We start from the raw sequence: 18,611 nt of genomic DNA on the forward strand, positions 1-18,611 counted from the left end.
ATGTTACATATTTTCAAACGTCTTTATTCTGTCCTTTGTTTGACAGTTCGTATAGATAAAGAATTCCAAGTAAAACTTTTTAGAATTTTGAAGGCATTGCCCCCACTATTTTCTGCTCTCCAATATTATTAATATTATAACACTATTGAGAAATTCTGATGCGTTGAATATCCCACTGTTTTTCTTCTGTAAATGTTTAGAATTTTTTTAACCCCCTGTGTTTTGAAATTTCAACGTGATGCACCTTGTTTCATGTTTTATTGAGAACCTTGGTTCATGCTTTCAATCAGGAAAATCATGTCCTGCACTTGCAGTAAATTTATTTGCATTGTTTCTTTGGCAACTTTTTCTTCTTTTAAGCAGCAATGAAGACCCAGAAGAGCCAAAAAGCAAAATAAATAAAATTTTTAAAAAAAAAATAAATAAACAACTCACAATGCCAAGTGCTGGTGAGGTTGCAAAGCGAATGAAGTTTGCATAAATGACTGACAGGAGCACAGATTAGTATAGTCACTTTGGAAAACAGATTGGCAGCTTGTCAATCACATTTTTTTTTTTTTTAGTTGTGCCATGCAGCTTGTGGGGACTTAGTTTCCCAAGCAGTGTCCCTGCAGTGGAGGTGCAGAATCCTAACCATTAGACTGCTAGGGAAGTCCCAGATTGGCAGCCTGCAATGAGAGAGACCTGGGTTCGATTCCTGGGTTGGGAAGATCACCCGGAGAAGGGAAAGGTTATTCACTCCAACATTCTGGCCTAGAGAATTCCATAGACTGTACAGTCCATGGGTTGCAAAGAGTCAGACATGACTGAGTGACTTTCATTTTTCTTTTCAGTATGAAGTTAAATATAGACTCAACAAAGGACCCAGCAAGTCTAATCTTAGATATTCACCAAAGAAATAAAAACCAATGTTTACAGGAACTTCCTTGGTGGCCCAGTGGAATCCACCTCGCAATGTGGGGGACTAGGGTTCAATCCCTGGTCAGGGAACTAACATCCCACATGCCACGGAGCAGCTAACCCCTCACTGCACTAGAGAGTCCATGGACCACAGTGAAAGATCTCACATGCTAGCAACTAAGATCTGATATGCGTGCATGTTCAGTCCTGTCTGCCTGTTTGCAGCCCCACAGACTGCAGCCTACCAGACTCCTCTATCCATTGTATTTTTCCCAGCAAGAATGTTGGAGTGGGTTGCCATTTCCTCCTCCAGGGGGTCTTCCCAACCAGGGATTGAACCTGTGACTCCTGCACTGGCAGGTAGATGCTTTGCCACTGAGCTACCTGAGAATCCCCTTAGGACCTGATGCAGTTAAATAAATAATATTTTTAAAATAAAACTAATGTTTACACCAAAACTTGTATGCAAATGTTTACAGCAACTTTATTCAGAATCACCCGATACTAGAGACAACCCAATGGTCTATCTATCATCTGGATGACAAGGAAGACACTACAGACATGTACATGCAACAACATGAACTCAACGCAAATGCATTATGCTGCGTGAAAACGCCACATTCAACAGCCACATCCTGGGAGGTTCCATTGAGATGGCATTCTGGAAAATCATTCCGTGGAGACTGGAATGGTCACTGGTTGCCAGGGGCTGGGGCAGAAGCAGGAGGCTGACTGTAAAGGGGTAGGGATCAAAGAAAGATCCTGCATGCTGCAACTAAGATCTGAGGCAGCCAAATAAGTAAATCAGTTTAGTAAAATAAAATATTTCTGTTACTTTCTAAAAAATAATAATATATAAGTTGAAGTCAAATACACGTGGGAAGTACACCCTCACACTGTCTTTTGAGTCCTTGAGTGGATGAATAATCAAGGTCCTGAGCCGTCCTGCAGGACATTATCCAAGAGGATTCTCCCTCCCAGCCTTTTCCAAGTGACAGACTTGACACATGTCACCCTCGATGATCTCAAAGCCCTGGTACAGACAGTCTGTGATCTTCAGGAGGTTAGGCCACGCCCTGTCTAGAGGCGGTCCCAGGCAGCAGTCACCTGGCTTGGCATTTATGTTTCTTTGCAGAAGGCGGCCTCCTCTACCAGCTTCGTGGACTGACTCAGGTCTTCTCCAGGCCAGGAAATGAGGAGGGCGGACAGGATGCCTGTGTTCCACACCCTCTGGGAAAGGACAGCTCCCGCTGGGGAGGGACGCTGAGTCCCTGCCTGGGGACAGTGCGGCCCCACCTGCAGGGCCTCTTGCGAGCCAGGGGACCACAGCCACCATCATGAAGGCAAACTCTGGTTCAGACTCAGACTGTGTCCATTTCACAAGACCAGTTGAAGGAGGGGTGCAAGGTCTCCATGTGCAGCGGGGGCCTACAGAGGAAGACAGAAATTGGCATGCTTCCTTCAGACCCTCGCCCTTGGCTAACAGGGCACCAGGGGGTCAGAGCCCGGTACCAGCCAGGATCAGAGGATCAGAGTGTGGCAGGGTCCAAGCCCCCCTGCTCACTTTCCAATGCAACAGCCTTCCAGGAGTTTGCCAAGCACAGTTAGGAAGGTGACTCACTCAGCCCACGTGGGGGACGCTCACGCAGGACACAGGCTGCCGAGGATGGTGCCAGAGCATGTGGGCACTGTTCCTCCGCTGGCTCCAATGGGCGGCTGCCAGGAGGGCCCTGCCCTGCCCCCACCCCACGCAGAGGATGCCCCTGGGCCTACTACAGGCCAGTCCAGCTGCTAAAAATAGTCCCAGTCTGCAGCCAGAATCAATAAACACCATCATATTTTCCACACCAGGCATCAGCACAGATTGACAAGGGAAATCATGGTGACTTTCCTAGTCGTCCCCGTGCAGACTGTCCCCGCGGCAAAGGGGAGCTTTTTGAACAGGACTGAAGACCCTGAATCTCACACTGCAGCTCCAAACGCTTTCCAAAGTTAGGTCAGGCAGGACCATGGTGCCAACCTGGGAGAGGTGCTAGCCTCACACTTTTTTTCATATTCTGTGACATTTAAATCACACGTTTCTTAATTCTGAGACCAAATGAGTGATGATGTAGATAAAACAAGTCTACAAAATTGGTCTACAAAGGGATAATTTCTTTTGCGAGACAAGTTCTTAGCAAGCAAACCTTGTGAGTTTTTAAAATATTCTGTGTTTCAGGACTTGGAGGTCCAAAGTTTAAGAACCCACCTTCCAATTCAGGGATGCCGGTTCATTCGATCCCTGGTTGGGGTGCTAAGATCCCACATGCCCCAGAGTAACTAAGCCTACAACTAGAAAAGAGCTGAAGCACCGAGACAAGCACCCATCACAATGTTTAAACAATAAAAAAAGAAAGTATATTCAGTTTCTCAAAAGTCCTGGTTGATGTGCAACTATTTCATAAACGAGAACATAAAATCAGGTGTAATATTACCCCTTGATTAAGGTACTATTTAAAAAGCTTTCTTCCCCCATGTTTGATGAATTAACTCCCCCTATTGTTTCCTAGGACTGCCTTAATATTGTTGTTGTTGTTTAGTCGCTATGTCATGTCTCACTTCCACACCCTATTGACTGCAGCATGCCAGGCTCCCCTGTCCTTCATTATCTCCCAGAGTTTGCTCAGACTTATGTCCATTGAGTCACTGATGCTAGCTAATCGTCTCATCCTCCGTCGCCTCCTTCTCCTCCCGCCTTCAATCTTTCCCAGCATCAGAATCTTTTCCAACGAATCAATCCTTTCCATTAGGTGGCCGAAATATTGGAGCTTCAGCTTCAGCACAGTCCTTCCACTACATATTCAAGGCTTATTTCCTTTAGAATTGACTGGTTTGATCTCCTTGCCATCCAAGGGACTCTCAAGAGTCTTCTCCAACACCACAGTTAAAAAGCATCAATTTTTCAGCGCTCAGCCTTCTTTTTGGTCCACCTCTGACATCCATATACTACTACTGGAAAAATAAAGTACCACAAACTGGGACTTGAGCAACAGAAATTTACTCTTAGCTCTAAAGACTAGAACTCCAAAATCAAGGCATGAAAAGAGCCATGCTCTCTCTGAAGTCTCAAGGGGAGGGTCCTTCCTGGCCTCTGCCAGCATCCTTGCCATCCTTGGCTGGCAGATGCATCACCCAGTCTCATGGATGCCTATCCTGTCTTCTCACTGTCTCCCTCTGTACCTGTCTGCCTCTGTCTAAATTTTCCCTTTTTAAGGATGCCAGTCATATCAGGGTAGTGTCTACACAACGCCTCATTTTCTTTCATTTTTTTAAAAGGCTGCAATGTTGCCTCACTCAGTTGTGTCTGACTCTTTGCAACCCCATGGACCGTAGCCCACCAGGCTCTCCTGTCCATGGAATTTCCCAGACAAGAATACTGGAGCGGGTTGCTATTTCCTCCTCCAGGGGATCTTCCCAACCAGGATCGAACCCCCATGTCTTGCATCTCCTGCATTGGCAGGCAGATTCTTTACCACTGTGCCACCTGGGAAGCCCCTTTTTGCAAACAAATTGGTTGATTCCGGGTGGTGTAGTATTCAGGACAGAACAAACACTAAAGAACACACTCTGGCAGGAATATTCTGGGCTGGGTTTTTGTGCATCTCACAGCTAAGGCAGGAATGGCTGAGCAGTACTAAAGACAAGATGAGCCAGTATATGATTTTTTTTCACACAAGTTTATTATTCAATGGACAATAGGTTCCAAGACAACACTTCATTCTATTATCAGCTCTAGGTGACAACAGACTTTATGGCAGGACATCCAGGTGTTTAAACAAGAATGGAATGAAGGATCGTCATTGCCTTAGGCACAGGAACAGCTTACTTTATGCCAGATTTCTTAATTCCACCCGTGGTCAAGGGGCCTTTCCCCACAGCCTCCGCTTTTAGCCCCTAGAGTTTCTTCTGTTCCTCCTTCTGTATCTGCTTGAACTCCTTATCTTGTCCATCTTCTTGGCTTTCTTCTGGGGCTGCTTCAGGGGCTTCTTCAGGGCCTCCTTCAAGGCTCGACATGGTGCCTGCCATGCCTCATTTGCTTTTGATCACCTCTATAAAGACCCTGAATCCCAATAAGGTCACGTTCTAAGATATAGGGGATAAGAACCCCAACATGTCTTTGGAGGATCACATAAATCAATCCATAGCACTGCCTAGCTTCTCCTGGAGGAGCAGAGGTGGGAGAAGGAGGAGAGACCTGTGGGAAGACGTGGGGAGAAGCCTAACCTTCTCCAGGCACGCCCGCTTCACTTTTGTGGTTTGCACCCATAAAACTTGCAGGGCAGACAGAACAAAAGCATTAAAATGCAAAGTCAGAGCACAAACTCTCATGGTGCCAAAGATGCAATGGTGAGAACATTACCTGAATAAGTTGTTTTTTTTGTTGTTTTTCTGTTGCTAAGTCATGTCTAACTCTTTGTGACCCTGTGGATTGCAGCACGCCAGGCTTCTCTGTCCTTCACTATCTCTCAGAGTTTGCTCAAATTCAGGTCCAATGAGTCAGTGATACTATCTAACCATCTTATCCTCTGCCTTCTCTTTTTGCCTTCAATCTTTCCCAGCATCAGGGTCTTTTCCAGTAAGTTGGCTCTTTCCATCAGGTGGCCAAAATATTGGAGCTTCAGCTTCAGCATCAGTCCTTCCAATGAATATTCAGGGTTGATTTCCTTTAGGATTGACTGGTTTGATCTCCTTGCTGTCCACAGGACTCTCAAGAGTCTTCTCCCAACACCACAGATCAAAATCATCAATTCTTTGTCGTTCAGCCTTCTTTATAGACCAACTCCCATGTCCGTACATGACTACTGGGAAAACCATAGCTTTGACTAGATGGACCTTTGTTGGTTGACGGCTTTTTTGTGATTTGTCTCGAAAGCGTTTGGGGTCTAAAGTCCATCCAGTCTGGGTCAAGTTCAGGTGGGGCAGTAGGTCATGGGCCCTGGAAGAGCATCTGGCTCCCAGGGCACAGGCCTGGGGAGACCCACCCCCTGGCAGGTGGACCCCAGTGACTTTCCCAGGAAGAGATAGGCATTGGTTCAAGGCTAAACATGGCCTGTTCCTGACTCTGTGGAAGGAGCACACTGTTATCGTCTGTGATGCAGCGGGTCCTTTCAGCAGTACCGTCCACATTTCACAGCCCATGAGGCTGCCAGCCAGGCAGCCTCTGGCTTCGGAGGTATTGGCCGCTCTCAGGCTAGGAAACCTCAACCTTCCTCAAAACCTGGTACTGGAAAAAACACATATGAGGCTGTCCATTGGGGCCTGTCCATCCTCCCTATGTTGACGCAACTCAATAATCACGTGACGCTTGGAGTGCCTTTGTTCAGGAGCAGCCTGGGGATGGCAGGGGTCACAGCCTGCTAGACTCTGGTTAGAAATGGCGACATCTGAGCGTCAAGGCGGCACCATCTGTTCCCAAAATCGGGCTCAGCAGGGTCACGGCTGATCCAACCTCACGGTCGGTCTCCTCTTCCAAGTTTCTCTCTGGCTTCCTCCTGTGTCCTCTGGGAAGGCGCCCTCCAGGCTGGCCAGGAGCAGCCGTCAGCACCTGGCCGCCCCGCGCAGGGCCTAAAAGAGGGCCCGTGGGCAGGTGTTATTAGGGAGGGCCCCAGAGTGCCCCAGCAAGGGAAGGAAGAGGGTGAAAGTGGAGGAGGAAATACACTGCAAGACACAGGGGAGGTGGGTCACGAGGACTTGGGCCCCCAGGGCATCAGAGTTGTCAGGTGAGGCCAGACAGGGAGCAGCCTTGCCCGTCCACCCCCGACTCCCAGAGTCGACTGGTCACTCCCGCATCTCCTGGTGCCCCCTGCATGCCAGCTGGGCTCCACGAGGAGATGCCAGGGGGAGGAAGTGAACAGGGTTCCCCCAGACCTGCTCCCATAGTGGCGGCTGGGACCCCGGGGACAGGGCACAGGAGGTGTTGGGGAAACCAGTCCCCCATGACATTCCTTCCCTGCAGGGGCAGAGATGGTAATAAGTGAGTGCGCAGGCCCTTGCAGTTGAGTCTGGGTCCTGGGAACCGGGCCTCAGTCAGCAGGGGAGGCCGTGGAGAGCAGCTGGAGGCAGGGCAGGGATGGGGGAGGCCACCTTGCCTCCACTGACTTTTGGAGGCAGGAAACGCTCCTCCCTGAAGCCATGGAAGGCCCCAGATCTGTGCCCTACAGTCACCAGCTGACCCCCAGCTGGTGGTGGGGGCCTTCCTGACCAGCCCTCCCAAATGAGCGCAAACTGGGTGTGAGATGATGAAAACACCCATTTATTCCGCACCTGCTACGAGGCTGGGGCTCCTTCTGTGGTATTTTATTGACCGTCCAGGATCCCTGCAGGGCAGGCATGTGTGGACCCCACTTTTAGAGGAGGACCCCAGGGCTCAGGGGGGTTGGCATCTCAGCAAAATCCACACAGCAGGCGTGAGGGTCAGAATGCAGGCCTGTCCACGCCTCGTTAGCCAGGCCCAGGTTGACTTGGTTTTATGTGTTTTGTCGACACCCTGCCAGGCCACCAGTAGAGGGAGTGTCCTGCGGGAAGACTTGCAGGGGCCCTGCCATGGTGTGTGAGTGTGTGCACGTGTGTGCATGCGTGCGTATGCCTGTAGTGGGACGAGGAAGAGCCGCACAGCCTCAGAACCGCCTGCTTTGGTTCTCATTCAAACCTACGCAGGGAAAGGAACAAAACCAGGATGCCCAGTCAAACTTGCACTTGGGTGTCAGATAAACAGATATGGCATACAATATACTTTTACCAACACATTATTTGTGTTTATCTCAAATTCACATTGAACTGGGTGTTCTGAAGCTTACCACTGGCTCTCATGGGCAGTCAGCTGGTCTATCCTCATGCAGTCAATTCCTTGCATTAAATACCATGTTGTAAACATTTAAAGGTGTTTCTGTATACCTAGTGGGATGCTGAGTTATACTCAGGGAAAATAACCTGGACAGAAATACACTAAATTGTTAATAGCCCTTGTCTCTGGTTAGTGGGCTTACAGATGGTTTTATTTCCTTGTTTATACTTTTCTATGTTTTCTAATATTTTCAACTCACATCTACTTCACAGAAAATATTTTAATGACTCCAGTAACAATTACTCTCTCCTCCTTGGCACCTGAGTCCAAAGGGCAGATTCTACCAGCGTAGGGGAGGGGACAGAGTGGACTTTGGCAGCTGTGGGTCCCAAGCCATGTGAATAATTAACCCTCAAGCGGGGCTGATGAGGGTCTGAGTGCCTGGAGAAATGGGGCTGTGATGAGAACAGTGATTGCAAAGAGTGGTTCAAAGGCAGTTCATGAATTGGCCACTTTGGATGAGAGGACTGTGCAGGGGGCCGCCCTGCCAGGTACAAAGGCTGCTACCCACCTGGAAATGAGGAAGACTCAGGATGCTCTGGTGGAGAGGCTGAACTGCACCCACCGAGGGGCACATGTGCAGTAGGAACGCCACTGACATCGGCTACAGAAGCATATTCCCTGACAAAGCTTCCACTTCTTCCCAAAAGAAAAACAAAGATCACAAGACCAGGTGTGGATTACACGCTATTTTTTTTTTTTTTAAAGGAAAGGGCATGCATCCATCAGCTTAGAAAAGAGTCTCAAGGCTATAAGCAAAACGAGAACTTGTCCTCTCTGGGTGCCTCTGCAGACTGGCTGCAGGAAATCAGGAGCTGAGAGGTCCCACACCCAAGCCATGGGGTTGGGGATGTGAGGTAGGCATCCTTCTAGGGGGCTGTCTTCATGCAAAGCCCATCCCTCTGCATCTCCTGGCAAAATGCTCCTTCTGCCATTTGAGACATCCATCATTGTAATCAGAGCTTCTGCTATAAATCTCTCTGTCACTCTGTAATCTGATACATTCTTTGTTACCTGATATACACTGCAGACATTCCACAGCAGTCACCTAAAGGAATGATGTGTTTTTCACTTGTTGGCCAAAGTCAGCCAATAAAATGAAAATTGCATGTTTGTTATTCACTTAACAAAGTCAGGTCGTTGATCCAGACATCATAGAGTTCATTTTTCACTTATTTCCATACTAACCATAAAATTACAAACAAACAAACAAAATAACCCTCTATACTTTTGATATAATTCAATAAAAGACTTAAAAATTAAAAAAAAAAAAAGAGTGGGTATCCTGAAGCTCCAGCTAGGTCCTGGCCACTGACTAAATGCAGTGGGCACCTCCTTCCAGATTGTGCCAGGTGGTCCAGTGGCCAAGACTCCACGCTCCCAGTGCATGGGGCCTGGGCTCGATCCCTGGTCAGGGAACTAGATCCCACGTGCCACGACTAAATATCTCACATGCCTCAATGAAGACCGAAGTTGCCACATGCCAAAACTAAGACCTGGCACAGCCAAATAAATAAATAAATATTTTTAAAAGAAAAGGAAAGTGTAGGGCAGGATCTCAGAGCCCACCCCTCACTCATTCCCCAGGGCCTGGGGAAGGGGAAGCCCTGATTGCTTCAGTTCTTGCTGGGGTGTCCACTCCTGAGAAGGGGTTAGCCTCACCCCTTCAGAACTGCTTGGACCAAATGTGAGTGTGTATGTGTGCACGTGAGTGTGGTAGGGGACACAGCCCATCCACCACAGAGATCAGACACTTCAGGAAGCTCCCTGCCCCCGTTTCCTTTTCTTTAAAGTGCTGGAGTGTCTGACAGTGGCTGTGTGATTCTGTTTTGTCGGTGATCAGGAAAGTGAAGTCACCTAGGGCTTCTGGACAAGGTGATACAGAGCTGTGAGAATAGAAGCCCTTTGCCACCTGCCCCTCCCTGCTTTGGGTGTTGCCCTCGGAGTATGTGATTCCTGGAACCCCTGCAGCCGTCTTGTCACTGTGGGGAAAGCCAAGAGAATCTCACCAACTCAGTGCCTTCCTTCCATAGTTTGAGAAATGATTGAAGGCATTACTATACTTCAGTTTTTAAAATGCAAAAAAAAAAAAAAAAAATTTTAAAGAAAGCTTTGCTTTAGCTTCTGAGAGTTAGAGATTCTATTATTTACGACCAAAAGCACCCCATGACTACAGCCATTCTGTTGACAGACAAATAAATGGTCAGGAGGCCAGCTTAGTCATCTGGGTAGAATTCGGCTGAGACCTGTTCGGACACCTTTCTACTCAGGTACTATAAATGAAAACTTTGCTCCTCTATGTCTCCCAGCTCCCCATTCCCACACGACCATAACCTTCTGTGTGTGAAATGATTCCCGGTTGCCATGGGGACCGGGACACCTGCATTGGAGACGGACTGCACAGTGGGGTTGAAGGTCAGTCTAGGAGTAGGGCCTGGGAAGGCAGATTCTCCTGGCCCTTCTCTTTAATGGCCTAATTGTCATTTCGCACACAATAGTCTAATTATTTCCCTGAGGTTGGGGACAAGGCTTGCCTGGAACGACTTTCTGAGCTGTCACAGGTCCCTTCCTTCTGACTCTTCCTTGTGCCTAGCAGGGGCGGGGCAGCCTCCGTGGCAGGCACTGGCTTAGCACCCCTGGAACAGCAAGGGGGTGCCAAGGGGAAGCCACCCTTAATCTCACCCTCCACAGGACTGGACCTGGACAGCACAGCTGGAGGTGTAAAGGTTCTATTTCTAGAACTCTTCAACCTGCCTGCCGAGCTCCAAGCCTCACTGCAGGTAGGCAGGTGGGCATGAATACTTATGAGATGCCCACTGAATCCATCATCCACCCCACTGCTCTCGAAGCAGGACGGGCTCTTATAACACTTCCAGAATCAACAATCAGGCCTAGATTTGGTTTCATCTGGCCCCTATTCTTTCATTCAACACTTTTTTATGGAGCATATTTCTCTGCTCTCAGGTGGGGATGCCTATGGTGAGCAGAATAACCCCCCTCCACCCACCACCCACCTCTCCACCTAGGGCTGATGATCCTGGCCCTGGGACCTGTGTCATTGCTTCTGGCAGCAGGGACCCTGTAGCTGTGGTTCAGGTAAGGATCGTGAGCTGGGAGATCATTCTGGATTATCCACGTGGGCCCAACGTCATCCCAGGGGAGGAGAGTCACTGATGGTCACCTTCAGGGAAGCAGAGAGGGAGGGATGTGATGGCTGGCTCTGAGGCTGGAGGAAGGGGCCAGAGGGCCAGGAAGGTGAGCAACTTCTAGAAGCTGAGAAAGGATTCAACCCCAGGATTTATAGAAGGAAACTCCCTTTATCCCAGCCAGGCCCACATCAGACCTCTGACCTCTAGCACTGAGAGCTGACAAATGAAAGCTGTCTTAAGCCACGTGTAACAGCAGCCACGGGGATCCAGCCCAGCAGCCCTCTCATTGGCCTCCATCCCCAGACCCCGCCTCCTCCCTGTGCTTCACACCTTCCTCCTGAATCCAGACTTTTGTCTCCCAATACAGCATCTGATCAAACCAGTCAGTCCTAAAGGAAATAAACCCTGAATATTCATTGGAAGGACTGATGCTGAAGCTGAAGCTCCAGTACTTTGGCCACCTGATGTGAAGAACTGACTCATTGGAAAAGACCCTGATGCTTGGAAAGATTGAGAGCAGGAGGAGAAGGGGGTGACAGAGGATGAGATGGTTGGATGGTATCATGGATTCAATGAACATGAGTTTGAGCAAACTCCGGGAGATAGTGAAGGACAGGGAAGCCTGGCATAGTGCAGTCCACGGGGTCACAAAGATTTGGACATGACTTAGCAACTGAACAACAACTCATATACCACATAATTCACTCATTTAAGGTGTTCAATGCAACGGCTTTTAGTACATCCACAGAGTTGTACAACCATCTCCCAACAATCTCCATGGTCAATTTTAGACCCTTCATCACCTCCAAAAGAAACACTCTGCCCTTTCACTAGTGAAGTGTTAGTCGCTCAGTCATGTCTGACTCTTTGCAACCCCATGGACTGTGGCTCAACAGGCTCCTCAGTCCATGTGATTCTCCAGGCAAGAATACTGGAGTGTGTTGCCATTTCCTTCTCCGGAGGATCTTCCCGACCCTGGGATCGAACCCGGGTCTCCTGCATTGCAGGCAGATTCTTTCCCATCTGAGCTGCAATTTCCGTCAGCCCCAGGCCCTGGAAACCAAAACACTTACTGTTTTCTCCATGACTGTACCTGTTCTGGACACTTCATATGAGTGGAGTCTTGTAACACATGTTCTTGCCCTTCCTTTTCCTCCCCGCCACCTCCAAGCCTCCACCTCCTGTATCCACCTGCCTGGCACCGTCTTCTCTCGATGGGGCAGGGGGGAGGGCGTGTCACCTGTTACGGGTGTTATTGTTGGCTGTCCTGGTGGTTGGGGGAGAGGAGCTGGGGAGATGTTCTCACCGTTTCCTCCAATGCAGACACTAGGGAGAGTCCCACGGTGAGGCGGTGCATCGTCCTATTGGCCCTAGTCACACCTGGACGTCGGGGGGGGACTTCCTGGAGAATGTGGCCAGGACTGTGTGGAGGAGGAGGGGGGTGGGCAGCAGGCCAGCCAGGAAGCTCCAGGAGAAGGGGCACGGATGTGTAAGAGGGGCTGTCAGGCCCTCAGGGCCCAGGACGGAGGCCCGGGATGGTAACTGGAAGTGCGGCTGGACACAGGCTAAAGGGAGCGGCCTTCATGGGGGCACAAGGACCGCTGAAGGGCCTGGGGGTGTCAGTCCTGGGAAGGAGAGTCATGTTCCTTTAGAGGCCACTGGCTGCTGAAGGGAGAGAAGACAGAAGGTAAGATGGAAGGAGGCCTGGAGCCTCTCAGAGGGACATTCCTGGCTGGTGTCCTGAATTAACCTCATGAGTTAATTCATGCTCAGAGCATGGAAGAGGCCAAAGTTCCTATCAGGTGCCCCGGTGAGCACTCACAGCCACCTAATGGAGTCCTCCGCACTTTGCACCCAGGATCTCAGGGACTCCAGCCAGCACCCCCCGCAGCCCACACTCTCCCAGTTCCCTCCTGGGCGCTTTCCAGGTTCTGGTTCCACCCCAGGTGCTTCACCACTGAGTGCCGCACCCACTGGGGGTACCTGCAGAGGGGAACCCCCACACCTCCGCCAAAGTCCTTGGTCCCGAAGCAGTGGCCAGAGACAAGAACAAGCGATTTAGCAGATTGGAGAGAGTCCTGTTCCCTTCACCTCCTGGCTGTCTTTGCAAATGGCAAAGCATATTGTCTTTGTAATGCAAGAAATGTAAGCTCTTTGCTAATGGTCATGACCCTGATGCTGGGAAAAATCAAGGGCAGGAGGAGAAGGGGACAACAGAAGATGAGATGGTTGGATGGCATCACCAACTCAATGGACATGAGTCTAAGCAAACTCCAGGAGACAGTGAAAGACAGGGAAGCCTGGCGTGCTGCAGTCCATGGGGTCCCAAAGAGTTGGACACAACTGAGCAACTGAACGACAATAATGATGTCTGTGAGTTGCAGTAAACCCTATATGATAAACTTACTTGAGAGAAATTCAAATACTGAACTATTTAGAAACAAACTCTTTTAGGGGGGATAAATTAAGAGTTTGAAATTAGCAGAAATATATATATATATGCTAATATTTAATTTTAAATTTAAATTTATTTAATTAAATAAATTTTTATTTATACAATATACAAAATTTATACAATATACAAAAAATTATACAATATACAAAATACAAAAAATTATACAATATACAAAATTATTTATACAATATACAAACATACAAATATATTATACAATATACAACTATTTTGCATATACAATATACAAATATACAAATATATTATACAATATACAAATATACAAATATTTTGTATATACAATATACAAAGTAATTATACAATATACAAAATACAAAAATTATACAATATACAAAATTATTTATACAATATACAAAATAGATAAACAGCAACTGTACAGCATAGGGAACTATATTCATTATCTTATAATAACCTATAATGGAAAAGAATCTGAAAAAGAAATATATATATATACAAGAAAAAATTTTATATATAATATAAAGCTGATTCACTGTGCTATACACCTGAAACTAACACATTGTAAATCAACTATACCTCAATAAAACAAAAAATAAGAAAAATTAAAATTTCAAAATTTAAAAGATAGAAACACAATTTTACACTCTTCAAAGAACCAAGAATTACTAAGAGGATGTTATGTAAGTAAGGTTGCCAGATAAAATGCAGGGCACCCAGTTAAATGTGAAATTCAGATCAGCAACAATTTTTTAGTATAAGTAGTCCCTGATAGCTCAGTTGGTAAAGAATCTACTTGCAATGCAGGAGACTCCGGTTTGATTCCTGAGTCAGGAAGATCCCCTGGAGAAGGGAAAGGCTACCCACTCCATTATTCTGGCCTGGAAAATTCCATGGACTGTATAGTCCATGGGGTCACAGAATTGGACATGACTGAGTGACTTTCACACATACCCACAGTCATAAATAATAAAGTATAAGTATAAACTATAAACTTTTGTGAGCTATTCATCACTTTTTGTAAGTCCCATGCAATGTTTGGGGTATACTTGTGCTAAAAATTATGTGCTAAATTATTATCATTTTGTGCTAAAATTATTATTATGCTTTTATTATTTTTTATTTTTATGCTTTTATTATTTTTATTATTATTGTACTAAAATTATTATCACTTTTAAAATTTCAAACAAAACATTAGTAAAATTGAGAATTGTACATTTTAATAAAAATTAATAAACTATATTATAGCTAACTTTTTATTATGAGTATGTCTCGTGCAATATATGGGATATTAAAAAGTGATCTTGGGCAATAGCTTCACCTCTCTGGGGCCTCGATCTTTTCATCGCTAAGGTTGTAGTCCAGCATACACACTCCCATCCCCACTTACTCAGGATCCTCCTTGTCCCCCGGGAGTGATGATACTGGCCTCAGTTTTAACCAGCATGGTCAGGGAAGTTGGCCCCTGGCTGTGATGCTCTGACTCAGGTCATCCTGGAAGCCCCCCTCTAGGGGGACTTGGGGCCATAGAGAGTCATTCCTGGGGCTGAACGTTGAGGGAGAGCTGGGTTGTGAGTGAGGACGATGGGGAGGCCACCCCAGGAAGGTGTGTTCAGGTAGGTCGAGGTGATGATTTCCTGTGGCAGGTCCCAGCAGGCCGTTGCTGCCTTTGATGAATGAAGGAAGAATGTGGCCAGATCAGCAGAAGCAGTTTCCTGTGACTTGGCATCCTCGGCGGTGCTGTGGTTGTCTGCGTTAACCTCTTCCCGCCTGATGTTTCATCTCCAGATAGGATGTGTGGTCCGGGCCCCTAGTGGGACTGCCAGGCCACCCTGCATCCCTGGGGAAGCCAATATCTTCAGCCTTGTGAGTTAACCTGGATGCAAGTTGGAGACAGTGACATTCACCCAACTGAACAGTGTTCAATGGGAACCTAGCGATGCTGAGGGGGCTCTAGCACCCAGGGCTGCTGGTGAGGGTGAAGAGAATGTGATGTTTCATTCTATGCATCAGCTTGGCTAGACCATGGTGCCCAGACATATGGCCAAACAATTTTCTAGATGTTACTGTGAGAATGCTTTTGGATGAGATCAGCATCTGAATCGGTGGACTTGGAGTAAAGCAGATTGCCGTTTGTGGTGTGGGTGGGCCTCACCCAATCAGTCAAAGAACCCAATAGTATAAAAGGTTGCCTTCTCCTAAAGAAGAGGGCTGCTATAACAGATGACCTTTGGACTTCAGCTAGGTCTCCAGCCATCTGGTCTACCCCATGGGATCATGACTTGCCAGCCTACATAATGTCATGAGCAAATTCCTCATGATAAATCTTTTACACATTTCCACATCCACTCTTCTGTTTCTCTGGACAGATGTGATGAATACAGGGCGCATTAGGCCCGCCGCCTCCCCCAAGACCAGGAGAAGCTGACAAGCATCAGACACACAGCTCCCCAGGCTCGACTGAGGCTGGGAGAAGCCTTCTGGAGGGGCTAGATTTGGGCCAAACAACTGGCAGAGCCCACAGAGCTCCCCCAGCTCCTCCTTCATAGGCCAGCCCCAACCCTCCATCCTTAACATGGCTACGGCCAGGGTGTGGAGATCATTACTGCCACCAGCAATAATCACCAGGAAACTCCACCCAGACTGGCACCCACACAGAGCTCCACAACACCCAGGCCTCCTCTGGCTCCTTGGAAGCATCTCTGTTTTGCTGTTTCAGAGTTGCTCCAAAGTGCAGCTCTGGGGGCCCACAGCCTGAGATGCCTCTTCTTCAGGAAGATGTGTCCTGTGAGTGGATGGTCATGCACGGGTCCCATTGTGGCGATTTCCCTGGGGAGGGAGCCCTGCCAGCCAAGATGGAAATGGTGGAGGGCAAGGTGGGGGTAGGGGCCCATGGACAGTCTCCCTGGCCCCAAGCCCAACTCCAGCCCATGAGGCCTGGTCCTAGGAGCTCATCCAACTTGTTGGGAAGAGCCCAGGATGGCTCATTCCCATGCTGGGGCCACAGTGTTCTGAGCTACTGTCTAGCAGACTCCAAAAAGGGGCAGCATAGGCTGCTCCCCGTGTCTCCACAGCCCCTGTTTCTGACCAGCATCCAGATCACTCCCAGCACACCAGCCCATGACACACCTCAGTCCCTTGTTCCCACCTGCAAGGGGTTTCCTGATCTCCCTGACCTCCCAACACCATCACCTAGCCACCTGAGGGCTGACTCTCCAGGCAAGGAACTTCCAGGCCTCCTCCCTCCCCTCCTCCTCTGAGCTGGCTCCCTCTATCTCCCACTGTCCTCTAGAAGGTGAGCAAATGTCAGAGATGCTAGAGGGCTTGGTGGCCTTTGTGACCGGGAGAGCAGGAGGTGACCCACACTGCTCAGTGGGAGCTTGGTCTCTGCAAACGATGGAGGAAGTGAAGGAACAAAAGACGGACTGAACGGATGCCTTAGTCTGACATGTCCATGCTGCACAGCTTCATTACATCAATGCAGTGAACCATAAAACAAGACAGAAATCAGTGTAAAATAAGGACGCACCAGGCACTGCCCAGGTCCTTAGCGGGACTAGAAGAGGAAAATGCAAACAAGTGGCCCCTCGCTGGCCTTAGCTCAGGGCCTGGCAACTGCAGGATTTGCTTCTGTTGAGGGACCTTTTTTTAATGTATTGAGATGAAGGCACACAACATAAGATTAGTCATGTTAGAGGCAATTGAGGAAGGATCTAGCACATTCACAATGTTGTTTCAACCCCTTGTTTCCTTCCCTCCAAAGGAAAAACCCTGGACCTCTCAGCAGTTTCTCCCCAGCCGCCCTCCCCGCCCCCCGACCCAGGCCTGGCTATCACATCCAGGACTTTTCCTATCCATGGCATCTACAGTACGTGACCTTCGTGTCTGTTGTCTTTCTCTGGACGTAGTGACTTAGAGGTTCACTCACGTGGGAGCGGGCACCCATCCTTCCTTCCTTCCTGGATAACACACTGCTGTGTGGAGATGCTACACTGGGTTGATTCAGGTACCCACTGATAGACCCTGCACTGTTCCCCGCTTGCTGGTTGTGAGCAAGCTGCTCTGAGCAGAGGTGTGATTGTACTTCTCTGAGTCTCCATTTGCAACTCTTGGGGTGTAGACCGCCAATAGTTCAGCACTCACGGGACTGTGGATATTCAGTTTTCAGGCATCATAGCTTCACCAGCCCACGGTCAGGAGCAGAGGGCCGGCTTTGTACCCAGGTCTCCAGACTGCGTGCCATTCTCCCTCCATGTTGAGGCTGCTCTGATGGTGAAGAAAGGGAACAGAAGGTGTGTCCGCTTGCCTTAGCAGGTGGGCAACACCCGCCAGGCCAGGCCGCAGGCAATGTTGTTGGAGGTGGGGCCCACATAGCCTGCCACCACCCACCCGGGCCACATGAAATAGCCAGGCTGGTCACATGCCGCGGCAGCTAGAGGAAACCTGGTTGGCCTCAGACAGAGATCAAGGTTCAGCGTCCCACGGAGAGAGGCAAAGCCCGAGTCTGGGTGGAGGGTGGGAGGGGAGCGGGAGGAGCAGGCTCATGAGCGAAGCCTCACCCAGTTAGTCAGTGGCAAGTAAACATAGTTATTCCCACTCGGGGCTAAAAGAACGAGAAGGAAAGTTCCCTGATGATGCCACCATCCCGAGAAGCCACCATCAGCCTCTGAAGGTGGGTTTGCATGGACAGGAAACTGTGTGGGTTAATTACAAAGACAGTGGGTCAGATGTCAAGTCAATAGAGAAGTCTTCAGGGTCTATTTCGTGGACATCAGTGGTGTGCCTTTTCCATTATCCCTCAGGAAAGCCCAGGGGTTCTCAGCTCCTAGCTCAGGCGCTGGCACTTGGGAAGATCTGAAGAACGCTTGTTGAATGGATGTTGAAACTCCAGGCAGCTGCCTTAAAAACTGAAAGCAGAGCCCCCAGAATCCTGCACTTGGGATCTTTCAGAGAGATGGGTCTCTGCCAAGATACCCTGCCCTGTTCATTCCCAAGCCTCTTGGGGCCCTCTCATCAGCAAATCAACACGTGTAGGCATATTTATGTTGTTGTTGCTGTTCAGTCACTAAGTTATGTCCAACTCCTCGAGACCCTACGGACTACTTTGCGACCCTATGGACCCCAGCACACCAGGCTTCCCTCTTCTTCACCGTCTCCTGGAGTTTCTCAAACTCTTGTTCACTGAGTCAGTGATCCCATCCAACCATCTTATCCTCTGTCGCCCTCTTCTCCTGCCCTCAACCCTTCCCAG

At 48.6% G+C, this 18,611-nt stretch overlaps 1 pseudogene; it reads right to left on the minus strand.

Annotated features, from left to right (window-relative positions):
* Positions 1 to 4,761: 4,761 nt before the first annotated feature.
* Positions 4,762 to 4,953, minus strand: LOC139034813 (translation machinery-associated protein 7B-like; annotated as a pseudogene).
* Positions 4,954 to 18,611: the final 13,658 nt, after the last annotated feature.

The sequence above is a fragment of the Odocoileus virginianus genome, chromosome 4 (genome assembly GCF_023699985.2).
Source record: "Odocoileus virginianus isolate 20LAN1187 ecotype Illinois chromosome 4, Ovbor_1.2, whole genome shotgun sequence".
Lineage (NCBI taxonomy): Eukaryota > Metazoa > Chordata > Mammalia > Artiodactyla > Cervidae > Odocoileus > Odocoileus virginianus.